Raw genomic sequence first — 18691 nt, 5'->3', positions numbered from 1 at the left:
TCATTTAGAGATAGTGGATGTTCGTCCCGTTCCCCACCCCACCCCCACCCCCTCGTCCACATTCTTCTTTACTTGCAGGGGGAACATATGTATTGCAAAAAGCAAACAAAATTAAGGCTCTAAAAAGCATTTAGAAAATTGATTTCATTCATTGACTTCCAAGGGTATTCTGTACATTTTCTATTTGCTAAACGGGGAGGGGGGATGGAGGGGGGAGCAAAACATGTGTTTTACCAACAAAGCTTCATAGAGGACACTAGAAGGGGTGAAGTGGGGGTGGAGGGGAGAATTGTGCTACCAAAGTAGCAGTTGGCAGCTGGGTTCTTCAGCACCATAATGGCAGTGTAGAAAACTATCTCATTATGAAAGCAGCGTACCCTCCCGAGTTCTCGTTTCTTAATGAAAGCTCCACTTTTAGCTACTACAGAAACTCACAGCCTCCTCTGTGATACCAAAGCTTCATATAAAGCCACACTGTAATTGAAACTAGTATTGGTTTTTTTATATAAAAAAGGATAGTAGCATCAGTCCATAAGCGTTTGAAATGGCAAACGCCTTAAACAAGGGAGCCCAAATTCAATGCTTGGCTGTATTGTTTATTTAACATGATTTTGATTGCATAGGCCCCTTACACAAAATTAGTTCTAGGTCAACTCACAAAAAGAAATTGATAACCATAACAATAAAATATGCAACCCCAAAAATAAAGAGATACCTGCAAGACATCACCAGCATTAACCAATTCACACTAAATGTAGCCCGTCACATACCACCAAATGCCTAGGAGTAGGGAAAGTAATGCTTGGGCCAAGTGAGCCTCAGTGAGGAGGAACCTTCAAACTGTAGCATCTAAAACTGTTGTTAAGTGTTTGTTTCTTAAATGCATTTCACTTCTAGTTCACACATATGCAGCACAAGCCTGTCCATGTTTACTTGGAAGTAAGTCCTACTGTGTTCAGTGGGACTTACATCCAGAGAAAGAATGCATAGCTTTGTAGCCTCAATGTTGCAAATAGATCCTTTGTTGGTGTCACATTCCAAAACTGGACAGATCAGTGGATACAAGATGATCTAGAATAACAGTAATAATAATAAAGTATCCTTGCCATGGCTACATGAAAAGAAGTTTGAAGGCATGACCCTGACTGATATTTCAAATGAACAATAAAATACAGTATTTAAATGAGCAAAGCAAGCTGTATCTCAGGATAAGAATGTGAACTCCTCAAGAGTTAGGCAGTAAAAATTAGAAGCAAAGTCTTGGGGGGGGGGAATTGCACCCCTCCTGGAATTTAAGGTCAGGTATCTATGTGGTTTACAACCCACCAATGATCATTTGATTATGTTTCAAATTAGTCAAACAACTGAGCTGTGGAGGAGGATTGATAAAACAAGATAAGGAGCTGAGGGGAATGGACAGGCTAACAGTGGAAGACAATGAATGTGGAATTTAGACAAAGCACTTGTGACCAGAAAACAACACTGCATTTCACAACCTCTTAAGCAAGCTGCAAGAGCAAACCAAGCTCTGGGCACCCAGGAACAGACTGGCTAATGCAATACACATTCAAGAGTGCTTCTGTATTTTTACACCAACCAATTGACTAAATTGGCAAGGCCACTTCCCATATTAATAATTATTATCACACTGCAAACACACACACACACACACACACACACACATACAGCACCTTATGGTGAAGTGGGGGCGGAGGGGGGACAAATATAAGAAACATAATCAACATCTCTACAAAGTAAAGAAGTCATTATCTTTTTACCATGCAGATACATTAACAAGTACGCGTTAACTTTGAATACCATCTGATTCTTCAAAGGCCACATCATGTTATTTTTTTCAGCCTGGGAATAAGCAATGTGATCATATACTCCCTCAGTAATAAATAATTGCCAAAGTGAGGACTTAAGAGTGCAATCCTTAACCCACTTATCTGGAAGTAAACCCAACTACACTGTTAGGAACCAACAGATACACACACCTGGAGTAAGCCCAAGTGACACACAATGAGTCTCGCACCTGAGTAGACATGCATAGGATTGCACTGTTAGTGTCCACACTGGAAGTCACCACCTGCACCAACTTCCTGAGGCATACAACACAGGTGTGTGGAGAACCTGTATGGCTATTCAGATACTGTTGGACTCCAATTCCAATCCGTCCCAGCCAGCACAGCCAATGGTCAGGGATCCCCTGAGTTGTAGCCCAGTGGCATTTGGTGGGACATCAGTTCCTGGTATAATGGAAAGAGGAAATAACCAGGTGGTCCTTCACTCCAGATGAGAAAGTACACATCCGCACCAATCACAATTCTAGAAGCTGTGTATACATACTATACCTTTAAAGCACATTCAAAGTACTTCCCTTCCCAGCAGAAAATAATCTTGGCAATTGTAGTTTGCCACTCACAGAGCTATAATTCCCAACACCCTTAAACTACAGTTCCCAGGATTCTTCAGGGGTAGGTGTGCTTTAAAAGTCTAGTGTGTACAAAATGCAGAGTATGAAGTAGCCTGAACCTTCCATATTTTTCCTTGCACCTCTACTGACAAATAAATACACATTTGGTTACATTTTAGGGAAGCAATGTATTTAGGATTCCCCCCCTCCCACAACATATGCCCCAAGTTGATTTTGCAACACATAAGGGGAGGGGAGGCTGAGAGCTATAAGAGGAAATTGAAGGAAGTGCTGAATATAGTTTGCTGGGCTCTCATCAGGGCTGTAATTTTGCAGAGTACAGAAGGGGGAAACTTGGATTCTGGTTTTGGGAACAAGATTCAATTTCTCTAAGCTCACAAAAGTTGCAGCAAACTACCTTCAGAAATCTCAGAAGGGGACATTTCAGCCAGAGGGGAGGGGCTGAAAAAGAGTTCCGGTAGTTGTGGCGAGGACGCCCTCCGTGCCTTGAATAGCTCCTTCCTCCCTAACCGGAATAAAACGATGCAAAACAGTAAACACAGCAAAATGGTGCGAAATGTATATTAAAAAAATTAAAAAGTTGTTCCCGTGGGCTCAATGCGCAAGATTTATCCGTGTCCGCGTTCCTTGACCCAGAAACTGGATTGAACTGGTGCAGGATTCACACCCTGACCCGTTCCCCCTCCCCAACCCGTGAGAAGCAAGTCCTCTATTGGGTTCGCAGGGAAGCACGACGAAGCGGGCAAGCAGATCATCGCCGCCGCCCCCCCATCCATTCCCCGTTATTCACTTCCAAGAAATGGTACGAGGCAACGCTCACCGGTGAAATTATCCATTTTATATTCCCACCCACCCTAAAAAAAAAAAAAAAAAATCACACACAGAGAGAGTAGAAGTCTGGAGGAGGACCAAGGATGTTGCAAGATTTCCTCACCGAACCGGGGCTCGACTCGATGGCCTCTGCGCTCCCTTCCCAAGGCAGAGGCGGCATCCGTGTGGCCCCGAACCAACAGGACGCGTTTCTGAAACGGAGACGCCGTGCCCAGGCGACCTCAGTCAGGATGAAGCTCCACTGACAGCCGCCGGGCTTCTCAGTCCGCCTCGGAGACAGCCAAACGCGCGCCCCCCACCCCGGCCCCCTCCCAACCAAGCCTGGACGCGCCCTCCCGCCACTTTGGAGCAGCCGCGAGGTCTCCAAGCCCCAGCTCAGTGCTGGCGCGACGACCGACCTGCTCTGGGCGCCTCCTCCCTGCGTCTCGCCCATCCTCGGCGGCAGCCCAGCAGCAGCAGCAGCGGCGCTTCAAGTCCTTGCCATCGCTGTCCCGCCGCGAGCAACACTCTGCAGGCGTCGAGCTCAGCTGAGGGAAGAAGAGGCGCGAAGCGGCCGCCCCGGGCTGGCCCCGCCCCTTCCCCGGGCGGCCAGGTGGCGGGCGGAGGAAGCAAGCCGGGCGCCCTCAGAGCGGCCGGGGGTCTGAGGCGCGAGGCGTTGTTTGTTGACCGACTCGGTCGCTATCTCCGTCGCCTTCCCCCAACCAAGTAAACCCGCCCTTTACTTCCTCCTTCCCCGCCGCTGGTTTCAAAATGTCAGAGGGTGAAGTGATGTAGAGCCCGGCCTTCTTCTGAAGAAGGCTGCTGGTCGCCACAGCCTGAGGCGCGCTTGACTCGGAAGTCAGCCCAGCTGAGTCCGCTGGGGTCGCCCTCTCTCCTTGGTCGGTAGCGCTGCAGCCCATAGATTTGATGAGGCCCTAAGCTACTGAAGGTAATGGCGCCCTTTATATGTCCAGAGGTCCTTTGTCAACAACAAATTGTCGCTGGTTTTTGTGTTGAATATATGCTATGTGGTAATTTATGGACCTAATCGGTATCTGAAGCCATTTGCACATGTTGCCATGCAACCAGTCCATGAGGAAGGTAAAGGGACCACAAACAGGAGTTTCCCACCCAAAATAACAGCCCTGAACTGAATTCTTCCTTTACTGTGAGGGATATAAAGGTAAAGGTAAAGGGACCCCTGACCATTAGGTCCAGTCGTGGCCGACTCTGGGGTTGCGGTGCTCATCTCACTTTATTGGCCAAGGGAGCTTCCGGGTCATGTGGCCAGCATGACTAAGCCGCTTCTGGCGAACCAGAGCAGCACACGGAAACGCCGTTTACCTTCCCGCCAGAGCAGTACCTATTTATCTACTTGCATTTTGATGTGCTTTTGAACTGCTAGGTTGGCAGGAGCAGGGACCAAGCAATGGGAGCTCACCCCATCGCAGGGATTTGAACCGCCGACCTTCTGATTGGCAAGCCCTAGGCTCTGAGGAAACCAGTGATATTTTAGCAAGCAGGAGAGCAGGCGAGGCCCATTACTTACATCATAGCAACCTACACAACACAAAACACTGTTGCTGTATATAAAAAGGTAAAGGTACCCCTGCCCGTATGGGCCAGTCTTGCCAGACTCTAGGGTTGTGCGCTCATCTCACTCTATAGGCCGGGAGCCAGCGCTGTCCGCAGACACTTCCGGGTCACGTGGCCAGCGTGACAAGCTGCATCTGGCGAGCCAGCACAGCACACGGAACGCCGTTTACCTTCCCGCTGGTAAGCGGTCCCTATTTATCTACTTGCACCCGGGGGTGCTTTCGAACTGCTAGGTTGGCAGGCGCTGGGACCGAACGACGGGAGTGCACCCCGCCGCGGGGATTCGAACCGCCGACCATGCGATCGGCAAGTCCTAGGCGCTGAGGTTTTAGCCACAGCGCCACCCGCGTCCCTGCTGTTGCTGTATATAGGTTTTATTTAATTTGTTTTTTATCTTGTATTTTGGAAATGTACATCCAGTTTTTTCCCCTTAATTTTTTTTGGGGGGCCCACAAGAGAGTGTGGCCCTAAGCTATAGCTTGTTTAGCTTATGCGTAAATCCGGCACTGCTGCAGCCTGAAAACAAATGTCCCTTGACGACACCGGAAAGCATTTGAGTTTTTGGTTTGGTGCCATAAGAGTGCGTGATGCTCTCTCAGCCATGGCTACACACTCTACCTTTCCCCCTCAAAGGATTCTGGGTACTGTAGTTTGCATGCCAGGGGGTTGGACTAGTTGACCCTGCTGGGGGTTCCTTCCAGCTCTACAGTTCTGTGATTCTATGGTGAAGTGTTGCTGGGAACACTTACCCTGCAAGGGGGTCCGACTACAGGGCCTGGAATTCTTCGAGGGGAAAGGATACAGTGTGTGTGTGTGTGTGTGTGTGTGTGTGTCCGTGTCTGTGTGTGTCCCCTGCCTCAAATTGAAGGGTCATGCCCCCAAGTCAGAGAACGAGGGAAGACGCATGCCATTCCAACGCAAAGATGCTCTTGTGCTATGGATGTGGTCACCACCTTGGACAGCTTTAAAAGAGGGTAAGACAAATATGTGGAGTGGAGAATAAGGCAATGGCTTCTAGTGAGGGTGGCTATCTACAGCCCCCAGCAGCGGAGACAGTATGCTTCTGAAGACCAGTAGGTGGGAATCATGAGGAGGAGGAGAGGGTGCTGTTGTGCTCACTTACAGCTTGTTTGCTGCTGTGAGAGCAGAGTGCTGGACTACAAGGGCCTTTGATTTGAGCAATGAGGGCTCTTCTTACTTGGATTGTGTAAGCCCTTATGGTGACTAAGATACGTTGACCCTGGAAGGATGACTACCCACTGTCTTACTACGCAATAGTCTGAGGACCTCACTGCTCTGGCAACATTCAAACATATTTCATATGGGCATCAATCTTGTGCAGATATCTGCAAGGCTTATATTAGCTTATGTTTCATTTAAGAACTGTGTACTGATGTGGTCTACTGTCATTGTTAGTATTGTTTCATTATTATTATTATTTTCTGTTCGCTCACTCTGTTCTTTAATTTTCTTTCTTCTTTTCCTTGTTAAATATGCATTTAAAAAACAATTGAAGGATGCTGGGCTTGATGGGCCTTTGATCTGATCAAGGGGAACTCTTTTTATGTTCCTGTGAACAATGCAGATATCATTACTTTTTTTCTCCCTCCCCCTCCCACCCTGTTCAACATCCAGCCTGAAGCTTTTGGAATTTTTCAAAATAAAAATGGCAGACTAACTCTTAGCCATGCTTGTTCAATGTAACCTACCTCTTCCTCTGCTTAGCTTATTTAGTGGCTTGCTCACTCTCTCTGAGCAAAGTTTGTTTATTCAGCATGGCATGTGGAGGATTGGCAAATAGCACCACAGGAGATGGTGTCATAGTCCCTACTGTGAAATAAGTAGTAGTGTTTCATCTCTACTCCACTGCACCACTGCATACCATGCTTCTGATCTGCATTGCTTGCATTTGAGCCACATTGAGGATGAGTGTTGCTAGGTGCTTAAAGGACTCCGGGCACAGACCATGGCAGATTTGCACAAATGTATAGGGTGCAGAGTTGTAAAGAAAGAAGGGGAGTTTTAAAATGGGGGGGGGAGCAGGCTGGAGATCTGGGGTCAGCTTTTGGGCTTTCAGGGCCACTCCCTAACATTATCACTGGTGCCAGGTCCCAAAATATCTGATTCAGTCTGCATGTGTTTCTCTTGTGTGGTGTGCTGCAGCAGCAGAGGAACTTCCCTTAATTCTTCAACCTGTGCAACGTGTAGCTTCTAGAAAGCATGCAGTTCTGTGAGTTGTGAAGTCATGTCCTGAATGTACAGCACTGCTAGCTGCAGAGCTTTGCATGGTCTGCTCACCATAACCCACAAGTCGGCTCAAGGGAATTACTCCTTGGCAGGTTGCCAGCCGAAGGGGATTACCGAACATGGCCGTAGGCTCTGGGGGCTTCATGCTGGGAGGAAGGAAGTGCAGAACAAGGAGGAAGGTGGTTTTCCGGGCCATGTGCACTGGCTGGGAGCTTGCTGCAATTGTCAGCGACAAAAGATGTAAACAAGGTGGCATCTATCCTTAAGCTGAGCTATAGAATTGGCATGGTATGATCTGGGCTGTGTCTGTAATCCCCCAGGAAAAAACAACTCAGCAACAGAATTAGCTTCCACACCTCTACAAAGAATTGTTCAAAGCAATATGCACTCCCATAAGAAATCTAAAATCAATTTCTTTTAAACAATTCCTTCATTCATTAAGGAGATTCCTTCTTAAGCAGACTCTTTCTTAAGGAGATATATACAGTATATATACACACACACATGCACACACATATATACATACAAATTCCACCTGAATACTAAAGCTGGTTTTGAGTTTTCATTTCCTACTAACACTTTTATTTGCAAATGTAAGCAAAGCTTACAAAGTTAACAAGACTGTTTTTAAGATAATGATCAAATGGCACCGATCCAGCTAAAGCTAGTAATGACAAGGTCCCACTGAAATTAACGAAAGCAGTTACTCATGACTAATTTGCCCCACTTCTTTCAGAAGGGCTTAAAAGGAGAGTGGATGGGGGGGAATAAGCCTTGCAGACCTTTCAATAGTGGTGCAGAAGAGAGAATTTCAGCTGTTGTGTCTCTCAGGACAAGCTATACTTCTTAAACACCCTTCTTCTGCACAACCATGGCAGGTGCAGCAGTCCCATCCCGTTTTGTCACATGACCACCCCAGCCGCATCTGAGACCAGTATAAGTAACTCTAGACATACAAATTCATCATTTGTTCTTGGTACTCACGTGGCATGACTATTGGCTCTCCTGGCTTCTTCTTTTCCCATTGGCTTCCTTGGCCCCACAATATCCCCAGAACCACGAATGGCATTTTTCTGCAGAAATAGATTTGCATAAAACATAGCCCTTCTCTAAGCAAACCTATCCTTAGAAATATGCAAAGTCGGCATCCAAGCGATAGGGAGAACAAAGAAGCAGCAAATATTTCCCCTTTAGTCATATTAATTAAGAGAGTGCACTGTTTTTCAAAGAGGGAGGCTGAGCATACACCGTACATTTAAAGCACACACACAAATCACAAGAATCCTGAGATCTATAGTTTACACTTCACAAAGCTACACTTCCCAGCATCTGTAAAAAAAACCTACAGTTCCCAGAATTTTATGCAGTGGGTGTATTTTAAATGTTATGGGAATAGCCTCAGGTGATTCTAGAATCCAGGAGGGCACCTGTTATAGTTTCTCCATGTGACTGAGCCACACTGAAAGAATGCACGTAGGGGTGGGCTTGCTTGAAAGTGGCCAACATGAAAATCTTCCTGCCATGGAAAGGAAATATAACATAGAGGAGGCTAGGCTAGATGCTTTGGCTCAAACTATTAGCCTGTGAAAGACAGCAGTGGGGTGAGGAACCCATGCCACCCGCACCCACCCCCCGTGTTGGACTCCCAACTTGCATAAACTGCAGCCAGCAAAGCCAATGGCCAAGAATGATGCAAGTTGGGATCCAGTATGGAGGGCCACATGGCAATCCTCCCCCAATCCCTAGACAGCATCTTAAAAAGCAGAGACATCACCTTGCCGACAAAGGTCCGTATAGTTAAAGCTATGGTTTCCCCAGTAGTGGTGTATGGAAGTGAGAGCTGGACCATAAAGAAGACTGATTGCCGAAGAATTGATGCTTTTGAATTATGGTGCTGGAGGAGACACTTGAGAGTCCCATGGACTGCAAGAAGATCAAACCTCTCCATTCTTAAGGAAATCAGCCCTGAGTGCTCACTGGAAGGACAGATCCTGAAGCTGAGGCTCCAATACTTTGGCCACCTCATGAGAAGAGATTCCCAGGAAAAGACCCTAATGTTGGGAAAGATTGAGGGCACAAGGAAGACATTGAGTGGAAGACAGGAGTGCCTGGAGTGCTCTGGTCCATGGGATCACGAAGAGTCGGACACGACTAAACAACAACATGGCAATCCTCCCCCAATCCCTATACAGTATGGGAGTATGTGTACTGCCTGAGTTGTATATGCCTCAAAGATGGTCCCTTTGCCTGTGCTTGCTTATGGCAGCTGCTCCATCTCCCATGTGGCAAGCAGGTCAAGCAGCAAAGACTGCTTCTCGGTGATTGCCGCTCTGTTGTGGAACAGCATTCCTCACAAAGTCCAGCTTGAGCATTTCCCAGCAGCAGCAATGCAATATCCCAGAATGCAAGCAAAGCATGTTGTGGCCAAGGATTGGGAAGGGGATTATGGTAACAGCAGGGTTTTTACAACTTAGTTAAAATGTTGTCAGCCCAGGCCAAGCTTCCTGAGACAGGGCAGGTTAAAATTCAAACACATTGATGAAAACAGGTCGAACCAAAATGCCAAATAAGGGGAATTCAGAATCAATGTAAGGGTCTCAAAACAATCAAGAAGACAGTCATTTGATAAAATCTCTGGGACATGCCCTTTTAATATAATGTTGTTAAGCACTATATGATGTGGGACTTTCTAGGTATGTAATTCATGGGGTTTTATGTTTTGAGAGCTGACTGTCATTCCCCCCCCCCATTACTTTGGTGGAGGGGCAGGCAGAAGAGAGATCAGGATCTACTGCTAGCTCTCTGGGTGGTTTGCAATAGGTTGGCAAAGCTTTCTCATTCCAAATCCTTTTAACAATAGCAGCAATAAAATCACCTTTGCCAGCAGGGTGCTAAGATGAAGAAAGCTAAACAGGAGTGTTGTTCTGTCAAAAAGGACCGAGAGCTCAGTTCAGAAAATAGATCCCTAGGTTCAGAATGTGCTCAGGGATACCCTGTTGTTCTTTTGCACTAGGCTCCCATTGGTAGATCTTGGCGTTCTAATAATAAAGCGAGCCTGAAATCAGTCTCCTCTTCCTTTGGTAGATGGATCAGATCTAGTAAGCAGCTTCTCTCTCCTACAGGGCCTTTGTCATCAACAATGTGTACACTAAAAGGAGGAAGCTGGTTTCACAATGTGGCATGATGTATATTTGCATAAGAGCCTGCTCTTTCAGCATTAGTCTCTTCCCTGTACTATGCAACAACTGGGGACAATCCAATATATTTTGCTGCCTGAGTTGAAGGACCAGATGGTGACCCTTCCCTCCCTGTTCTATGTATGGAAGCCAACTGGACTGATGCATGAATCTGATGAACACCTGAGGAAACATGCTAGTTTGGCGAGGAGCAAAGACATGTCATGTAGCTTACAAAACTCTTTTCTCTAACAGAGAGGAATGGCCAGAGGTCTTAGAAGGAACAAGATGCTGCAATTGCCTCTCTTTGCCTCATGGTAAGGCCAGCCCTGCAACAGTGGAAAGAAGCCAACGTTTGCCTGAGTCAGGTCTAATGAGATAATCTACTGACTGCACTGAGCATGAGTTGTTGTTGTCCCCTGAGGCGGAAGTGAAAGCTGCCCATGAAAAACAATGGAGAAGTCCATTCTGTTAGAATAGCTGTGACTAGGTCCCCTCATTTAGCCAAAGGGAGCAGCAAACACTGGAGTTTCTGTCTTCCACATTCTGTAAACCCAGAAGTTCCCCCTCTAGGGAATGGAATGAGTCACTCCGATTTTTCTTACATCTATTCCCTCACTATTTCGTAGTCTTGGAAACTTACAATGTCATTTTTAAAAACAACAACAACAACAAGCATTTTTAAAAATTTTAATTTACAAACTATTTGCATTGACAAGATACACCTGCTGAAATTCCCCTTTTCTACAGAACAATTCAGGGTGGCTTCATTTGCATCTTAGCTATGCTCCTCATAGCTGTGTTGAAGTCCTAGAATAGTTGGGACATCCAGTCACGAATGCATGTAGCACAGCATTTGGCCTTAAGTGTATGGAGTTTTAGGAAGGAAAGTGCTTAAGTGAAAGAAAAAGTTTGAGGTAGTGGGTGGAATGTGATAAGGCTGAATTCTAATGCATCCACAATGGATACTTCTTCCCCTTTGAAGGAAAACGAACAGCGCAGTCCTGTACTATTCAGAAATCCCAGTGAGTTCAATCGGACGTACTTCCAGATAGGTACATATTGGACTGCAGCCTAAACTGGTGGATATTTCATGAAAAATAGTAATTACTTCATGTATAGTCTGGGAATGCCTGAGAGGACATAAACATAAATACAATTTTAAATATACTTTTAGCTGTTTTCATGGTATGTTTGTACATAACCTTGAGGTACATGCAAAATATGCTTATTTTCTTTAAGTAATTGGATCGTACTTATTTCTCTGCTATCAGGTGACTCTTCACCTTTTAGACCCCTCCTTGTAAAATTGGACTGCACATTTATCCATCATGCCGTCACGATTCACTCAAACAACAAATAACTAAGTGAGGGCGTTTTTCACACATCAGGGCTTACACTGACTCTTGCTTTAAATCCATCTGTAAAGTAATTGTGCATTTGCTTTCTCTTCCATTTTCTCACGTTATTACCACTCACCCATCCTGTATGACAGAGTCTCAAAAAGTGCTGTTAGGCTGCAATCTTAAAATAAACTGAAGCAGGGCCTTAGCGCAGTGGGTAGACCATGTGACTTGCGTGCAGAATGTCAATCCCTGGCATCTCCTGGTAAGAAATGGTAGAGACCCCTGCCTGAAACCTTGGAGAACCACTGCCAGCCAGCAAAGACAATGCTGAGCTAAACGGGCCTACTATGGTCTGACTCAGTACAAAGTAGCATCCTAGGGGTGGGAGTCTGTGACCATCCAGATGTTGTTGGGCTCTGACACTCATCAGCTCCAACCAGGAGGCCAGCAACATCTGGATAACCACATCTGGGTTCCCACCTCTGCACTGGGGAGTAAGCCCCATTGAATATAATTAGGATGCCCCTGAGCATACATGCATAAGTTTACATTGTTATTGTCTCATAGGGGAATGTTCAGCCATTTCAGTACCACGGAGCTCTTCGTTTGCTTTGCTGCTATGTATAAGCACTGGGGGAGGGGGAGTTTAGCGTAGTGCTACAGGAATCGTTTCACCAGCACAAGCTATTCAGCTTGCTAGGTGGGACAATCTCCTCCTCCTACATGCTGCTATGGGAGTTCTCTTGACCCACAGAACCACTTTGGGGGGTGGGGTGGGAATAGAGGGAAGGAAAGTCCCTCATTGTGTTAGTGGAAGCTCTTGTGTAGACTTCTACTAATGGAGGTTATTAGCTGGATCCTAGCCAGATGCTCTCCTGGAAACTAGTAGCAACAAATGTAAGCATGATAGTTGTGGGTGGGAGTGGTGGATCTCAGGCTTAGGGACCAGATGTGGCCTTCCAGCCCTCTCTTTCTTGCCCTCAGAAATCTTCCAGACCACCCCATTCTTTGATCACACCCTTCACTGGCCCTGCTTTGTACCCACAACTCATTTTGTCTGGCTGGAATGTGTCCTTGAACTCAAATGATGCCTTTTGCTTGTCTGGATGGAGGCTAGAGTGTGTTCACAGAAAATAGCCTACAGTACAAAGGTAAAATTCCTATCTGTTGCTCCACCCACTTTTGCCTCTGGCGCTGCCCACCATTGCCATTGCCTTGAAGGGAATGCAGCCCTCAGACTGAAAAAGGTTCCCTAGTCCTGTGATCAAGAGGGAACATATTCCCCACATTTGTTTAGGCTGGCCGTAGCGACCACATTGCTGGCCATTTCTTGTATGAATTGAACCTGCCTGCTAGAGACATAGAAGTTTTGCATTTGGGTTGTTCTATTTGTATAGAACACTTTGGGTTGTTCTATTTGCTCAGCATGCATCGGCAAATATGCGGGAATTTGCTTTGCTTTGTATTTCTAATCTGTTTCATGTGTTTAATAAAAAAAAGTAGTTTTACAAAGGGAACAGAGCTTGCTAACAGTGGTACTCATGGAGTTATGGCCAGTCCCATCTATATCAATAACCCTTCCAGCTTTACAGTTCTGCTCTATATAGGAAATGTGCTTGCAGAGATGCCAAAGCAGAATAGGAAGCAGAGATTACATGATAAAGGTCGCCATCTGCTGGTACTAAAGCACTCACAATGCATTTTCAGAAGCCCAGGAAGCCGCTATCAGCTGCTCATGTACAAGAGAAATCAGGCTCCTTCTGGGCTGCATGCTTTGCTTTCCACAGATTTATCTTGCCCTTGCCTTCCCTTCCTTTCCACACTTTGTTTGATGACAGGGTATCATCATAGCAGCTCCCTGTTTGAGACGCTCCCTTCACTCATCCATAGGTAACTGCAAATAATGGGCTTAAAGCAGAGTTGAGCCACAATGTTCTTAGAAGACATTTATTTTCCCCAAAAAATTTCTTTTCTTTTCTTTGCAAACTTTGATGGTTGCGTTTTTTAAAAAAAATCAGTAAACATAAAGTGTTGTCTTCGAAGACAAATACATGCACAGATGTTGAGTCTTGTATGCAGTCACCTACACAACATCAAAACAAATTTGTGAGTATAAGACGCCTGTGCATCACTTATTTGTAATATATGGGGAAGCAAATTTGGAGCTACTGAAATCAAAGGTAACGTTATTAACAGTCTCTGGTATTTCTACCACTCAAGTAGCAAAGCAGCCTCAAAGGTGCTGTCCAGAGTGCTAGAGATTCAGTACTTCTCCTGTCCAGAGAGCAAAAAGGCTGAGGTGGTCAGATGGCCCTTGGGAGAGAGAAAAATGTTCTACAGCCAGGTCTATACAGGCCTGGATCGAGGTGGGGTAAGTGGGGGACACGTGCTTTAGCCAGCTGGCTGGAAGACCATCAAAGGAACATCCTTCCCTGGCAATGAGGCAGGCAGCCACTCACCTCTTCTAATAAGTGGTACCTAAGGCATCACCAAGCATGTGACACAACTCTTTCCTCCACACTGTATTGTTTTCAGGGTATGAATCCTCTTTTATATTCCTGATCAGGCCCTGATCAGGATGCAGCATGGCTGGCTACAGCCCATTCACTTCTTCTAATAAGCAGAGCTTGTTGCTATGAATAAACTAAAGATTGTTAACAAAAGAAGTCAATGCACAGTGCAATTTCAAGCTGCCACTGAAACCCTAATGACCCCCAAGAGGTAGCCCTGGTTCTCTTTCCCTCAGTCTCTTTATGACATGCTGAATGACTACATTTCTCAAACATTTGACTAATTAGTTCAAATCAACACCTGACATTGTGTGTGTGTGTGTCAGTGTCAGTCATAGACACACACACACCAAGTGGTTCTTGACTTTTGCATTTGAATTTCACACACTGATTTTATACCAGGGGTAGGTAGAAGGTAGATTGGAATCTCTGGCCTATTTTTCAATAGATCACCAACAATTACCAACTCTAATTTTCCCAATGAGACTGCTGACACAAAGGAAACTTGGGGGAAACGAGGATTGAGTTTTTGTGTGAAATGACTGAGAGCATCTTTCCGGTACTGAAAATAAACTCTTGGATTGAGAAACACTCACAGGTGCTCTGTTCCTTAATGATAAGTGTGTGCCTGCCCCTCTTTCTAAGCCACTATATTACACTTAACATCAGCAGATAAACCACGGGGCTCTTGGAGAAAGAAAACAGATCTCAAAAGCTTGAAATCTGTCCAGTCCTTTTTTATACCAATTTTGGGGCATGTGACAGCTGCCAGATTCAGGCCTTTAGACCCTTAGTAGCTGTAAGAAGGGAGAATTTGGCCAAGTGCTGCTTTTTGTCTTTTGCAGGGTGATGGAGTGACACTAGAGGCAGTGACTTGCAAAAAAAAAAAAATTCAATCTGTGTGGCTCTTAGTCTCCCTTCTCAATAATGAAACACAGCTTTTCATAGGCTCTCCTTGATATGGATTCTCCTTTTCTTTTTTTCTTTTTTCCCTTTTTGATTTTTTAAACATATAAAACACATACATTTACATTTACACAATACACATACACAACACACTACCTTATTTTCATAACATAAAACATACCTACATTACTCTATATAATACCTACACACCTACCACCCACAGACACCCACCAAGTGACTTGACTTCCAGCCATTCTTGTTTTGCTACTTTATTTTTCCAACTAGCTTAAACACATTTCATTATTTCTTTAATCTCTTCTTCTGTCTTGACTTTACTCTCCTTTCACTCTAATCATTTTCCGGATTCACTCAATATCTGTCAGAAATTCTACTTTTTCCACATAAATTTTGATGTATTCCTTAAAGATAGCCCACTCCTTATTCACTTTTTGTACCATATCTCCTCTTATCCTCCCTGTTAGTTCGGCAGTATGGAAGTATTCCATCATTTTGGATAGCTAGTCTGTTGTAGTTGGGACACTGCTCTTTTCCAGTTTTTGGCAGTCAATAACCTTGCCGCCGTAGTTGCATACATAAATATTGGTCTGACCATTATTTTTATTTCCTCTGACATGATACCTAGGAGAAAGGATTCTGGGTTTATTCCAAATGAAAATCTAAACATCTTTTTCAATTCGTTATAGATATTTTCCCAGAATCCCACTATCTCTTCGCACTCCCACCACATGTGCAGAAAGGTTCCTGCCCCATTGTTGCATCTCTAACAGACATCACTACAGTTTTTATACATTTTTGCCAGTCTGACTGGGGTCAGGTACCATCTGTATTGCATTTTCATTACATTGTCTCTTAAATTATAGCATGCTGTAAATTTGATATCTCTTTTCCAGAGCCGTTCCCATTGGCTCATCGTAACATTTTCCCCTGAATCCTGGGCCCACTTTACCATCACTGTCTTCACTTGCTCCTCCTTTACCTCCCATTCTAGGAACAAATCATATAATTTGGAAATAGGTTTACTTTTAGATTGGATTAAGTACTTGAAATTTCTTTCTCAGATGCTTTTTGTTTATCTTTTGCCAATCTGATTAATTTGAAAATATTGCAGCCAATCATTCAAATATTTTTTAACTTCCTTGTATTCTTTCAATTTAAGTTTGCTATTTTCCTCTTCCAATAATACCTTATATGTTGCCTAATTGTTATCCATATTCTTTCTCTTTACGGTCAGGATTTCTAAGGGTGAGGTCCACCAAGGTGTTTTGGATTCTAGGATCCCTTTATATTTCATCCATATTTTATACTGTGATTTCCTTATAATATGGTCCATAAAACCCTTGTGGACTCTCACCTTTTCATTTGTTAGGTATGCATGCCATCCAAATCGAGTGCCTACTCCCTCCAGATCTAACACATCAGTATCCTTTAATTTAATCCACTCCCTTAACCAGGTCAGACCTGCTGCAGCATGATACAATTCCAGGTCAGGTAGGGACATGGACTCTGCTTTTCAGTCTACAGTCTGCTTGACCTGCCTTTGTTTGGGATGCTCTGTGTTCTCACCCCAGCTTTAAGGTGCGCTATCTGAATCATAGTACTTCTTGAACCCAAGAAGGATTTGCAAGGCAAATGGGTAAATGGGAAGTATAAATGACCAACTGTAGTGGACTTACCTGGCTGTTGGAGCAAAGAAAAGCAAAGGAAGAAAAAGTAACCATCCACCCTCTTTCCTCTGCAAAGGAAAGTGTGAAGCAACTTGCAGTTTACCTGTAGGTTCCTCTCCTTTTCCTTTTGTAAGCAACTTTTCTGGCCCATCTATACTCAGGGTGGAAATCAGCAATACAGCCAGAAAACACATCAATACAATGCAACACAGCAATGTCTTTCTTTTAAAAAAAACAGCAGTAAATTAAAACCTAAACCAGTGCAGAACTCTTCTACTAATGGCACCATACACATTTTGTTTCATTGCTCAAATTGTTGCACTCAAGGCATTCACTATACTGCTATGTTGCAAAGTTCCACTAGATGTCAGTGTAACCTTAGGATAAGGAGAAGCAAAGAGACAGTTCCCCATTACCTAACAGATGTGGAATAAAGCTCTGTCACTGCTGTTTTGGTCACACGGGAAAATAATGTTGCCTATATACCCTAAAAGAGAGGTTGCTGAGACTTTTATGTGATGTTGGGCCTCTTTTACTTGGATTAATATTGTGGATCATTGTTTGGGGTCCAATGACCCCTCTTCCTGTTATATTCTGTTTCTTGTTTTCTGTAACCATGTGAATCAGGGATGTAAATCAAATAACCTGTGGCCCTCCAAATATTGATGGACTCCAATTATCCCATCATCCCTATCCACATCCCAATTGTTCTAGCATAACAGGTCCATTAAATCTCATACACCAAATCTTGTTTATATTTGTACAGAAAATCTTCACTGAGTTCCCTAGGAGCCAGACTTTCATAGGATACAGTCCAAAACAATTCCTTTTTACTTAACGGTCTTTCATCACCACTGACCTTTTCAATGGATCACAACATAATGTTATTGCATTTACATTGCTCTTCCAGAAAACGTTTTACTAATTGAGGCCCCCTTCCTTGATGCTGCAAGTGGCCTAGATGTCTTTCCTCCATAGATCTGTGGGATAACCAACCTCATAGAACCAACATGCTTATGTCTAATTAATGCATGAAGTCTAATTAAAACCATGAACCAGGACTTTGAAGAGTTTGTAAGTAAACAAAATTTTGACTAACCAAATGTGTGGTCTTTTCCTATGCTGGTGGCAGAGGGGAATTATGGAATTCACTTAGAAGGGCGTATTTCAAAGGTCTGACAGCCTAGATTTTCCACATGCTTCTTTGCTGCATATTTTGTGACTTTAAATATCTGCTGGGGCTCTCTCACCCAAGAGTACCTGCTCCAAACTTGGGTTTTGGCATCCAGATACACACACACAATCTTATTGTGGGAACATGCAACCACAAAAATGACTCCTGCAAGTCAGAATGGACCATGGACATATTTTCATGGATGGTGTCCTTGTGAGCCTGGTTGTGTGGAATAGAGTGGACTGAAGATAAGTATACTTGAGACTTCTATATTCACTATGTATCAACCAATCTTTAAGATTGTTGGTTCTTTTAAAACCACCAAGTGTTTTTTGATGTCAAACATGGCAGGTCTTGTACTACATGCCATTTGGAACATATGTGCATTTGTAAATCTTTTTGTGACCTGGCTGAATGGAATAAAATACATGAAATTCTGTTGTTTGCTATTCTTCTTTGAGGAGACATGATAACACATCTACAGTTGTTGGCCCTATTTAAGGCTGATTCTACAACCCTAGATGGGTAACCTTTATTATAAAAGTGTCGTGGTAAAACTTATGGTTCTTTCATGTTCTCCTGATTTTCAGACCATTCCAGAGCTCCTCTTCTTTCTGCTGACTTCAGTGCTTCCCACCACCACCTTTGCTCATTTCAGTCTCTAACCAGGCTGGAAATCAGATTGAAACGGGTAGAGAAGCATTTTGCAGTCATGCTACTGGCATTGAGTGGAGCTATATGTCAAGGGTAATGCTACAGATAAAATCTCATTGTTATCTGGAAAGGCCATCAAGGAAGTGGGTG

General features: G+C 44.2%; 1 protein-coding gene across 2 annotated transcripts in view; it reads right to left on the bottom strand.

The window, feature by feature from the left end:
• Positions 1-3918, bottom strand: part of PIK3R5 (phosphoinositide-3-kinase regulatory subunit 5) — a 50626-nt gene extending 46708 nt beyond the window's left edge. The window contains exon 1 of one of the 2 annotated variants that reach the window (XM_053376178.1): positions 3667-3918. The gene's annotated coding sequence lies outside the window, so the exon portion shown is untranslated. Of the gene's footprint in view, positions 1-3371; positions 3560-3666 lie in introns of those variants that run through there. The other variant, XM_053376179.1, reaches the window with a different exon arrangement.
• Positions 3919-18691: the final 14773 nt, after the last annotated feature.

The sequence above is a fragment of the Podarcis raffonei genome, chromosome 2 (genome assembly GCF_027172205.1).
Source record: "Podarcis raffonei isolate rPodRaf1 chromosome 2, rPodRaf1.pri, whole genome shotgun sequence".
NCBI classification, from domain to species: domain Eukaryota; kingdom Metazoa; phylum Chordata; class Lepidosauria; order Squamata; family Lacertidae; genus Podarcis; species Podarcis raffonei.
The sequence above is the reverse complement of the archived record's forward strand: the minus strand, read 5'-3'. Positions and strand labels throughout refer to the sequence as shown.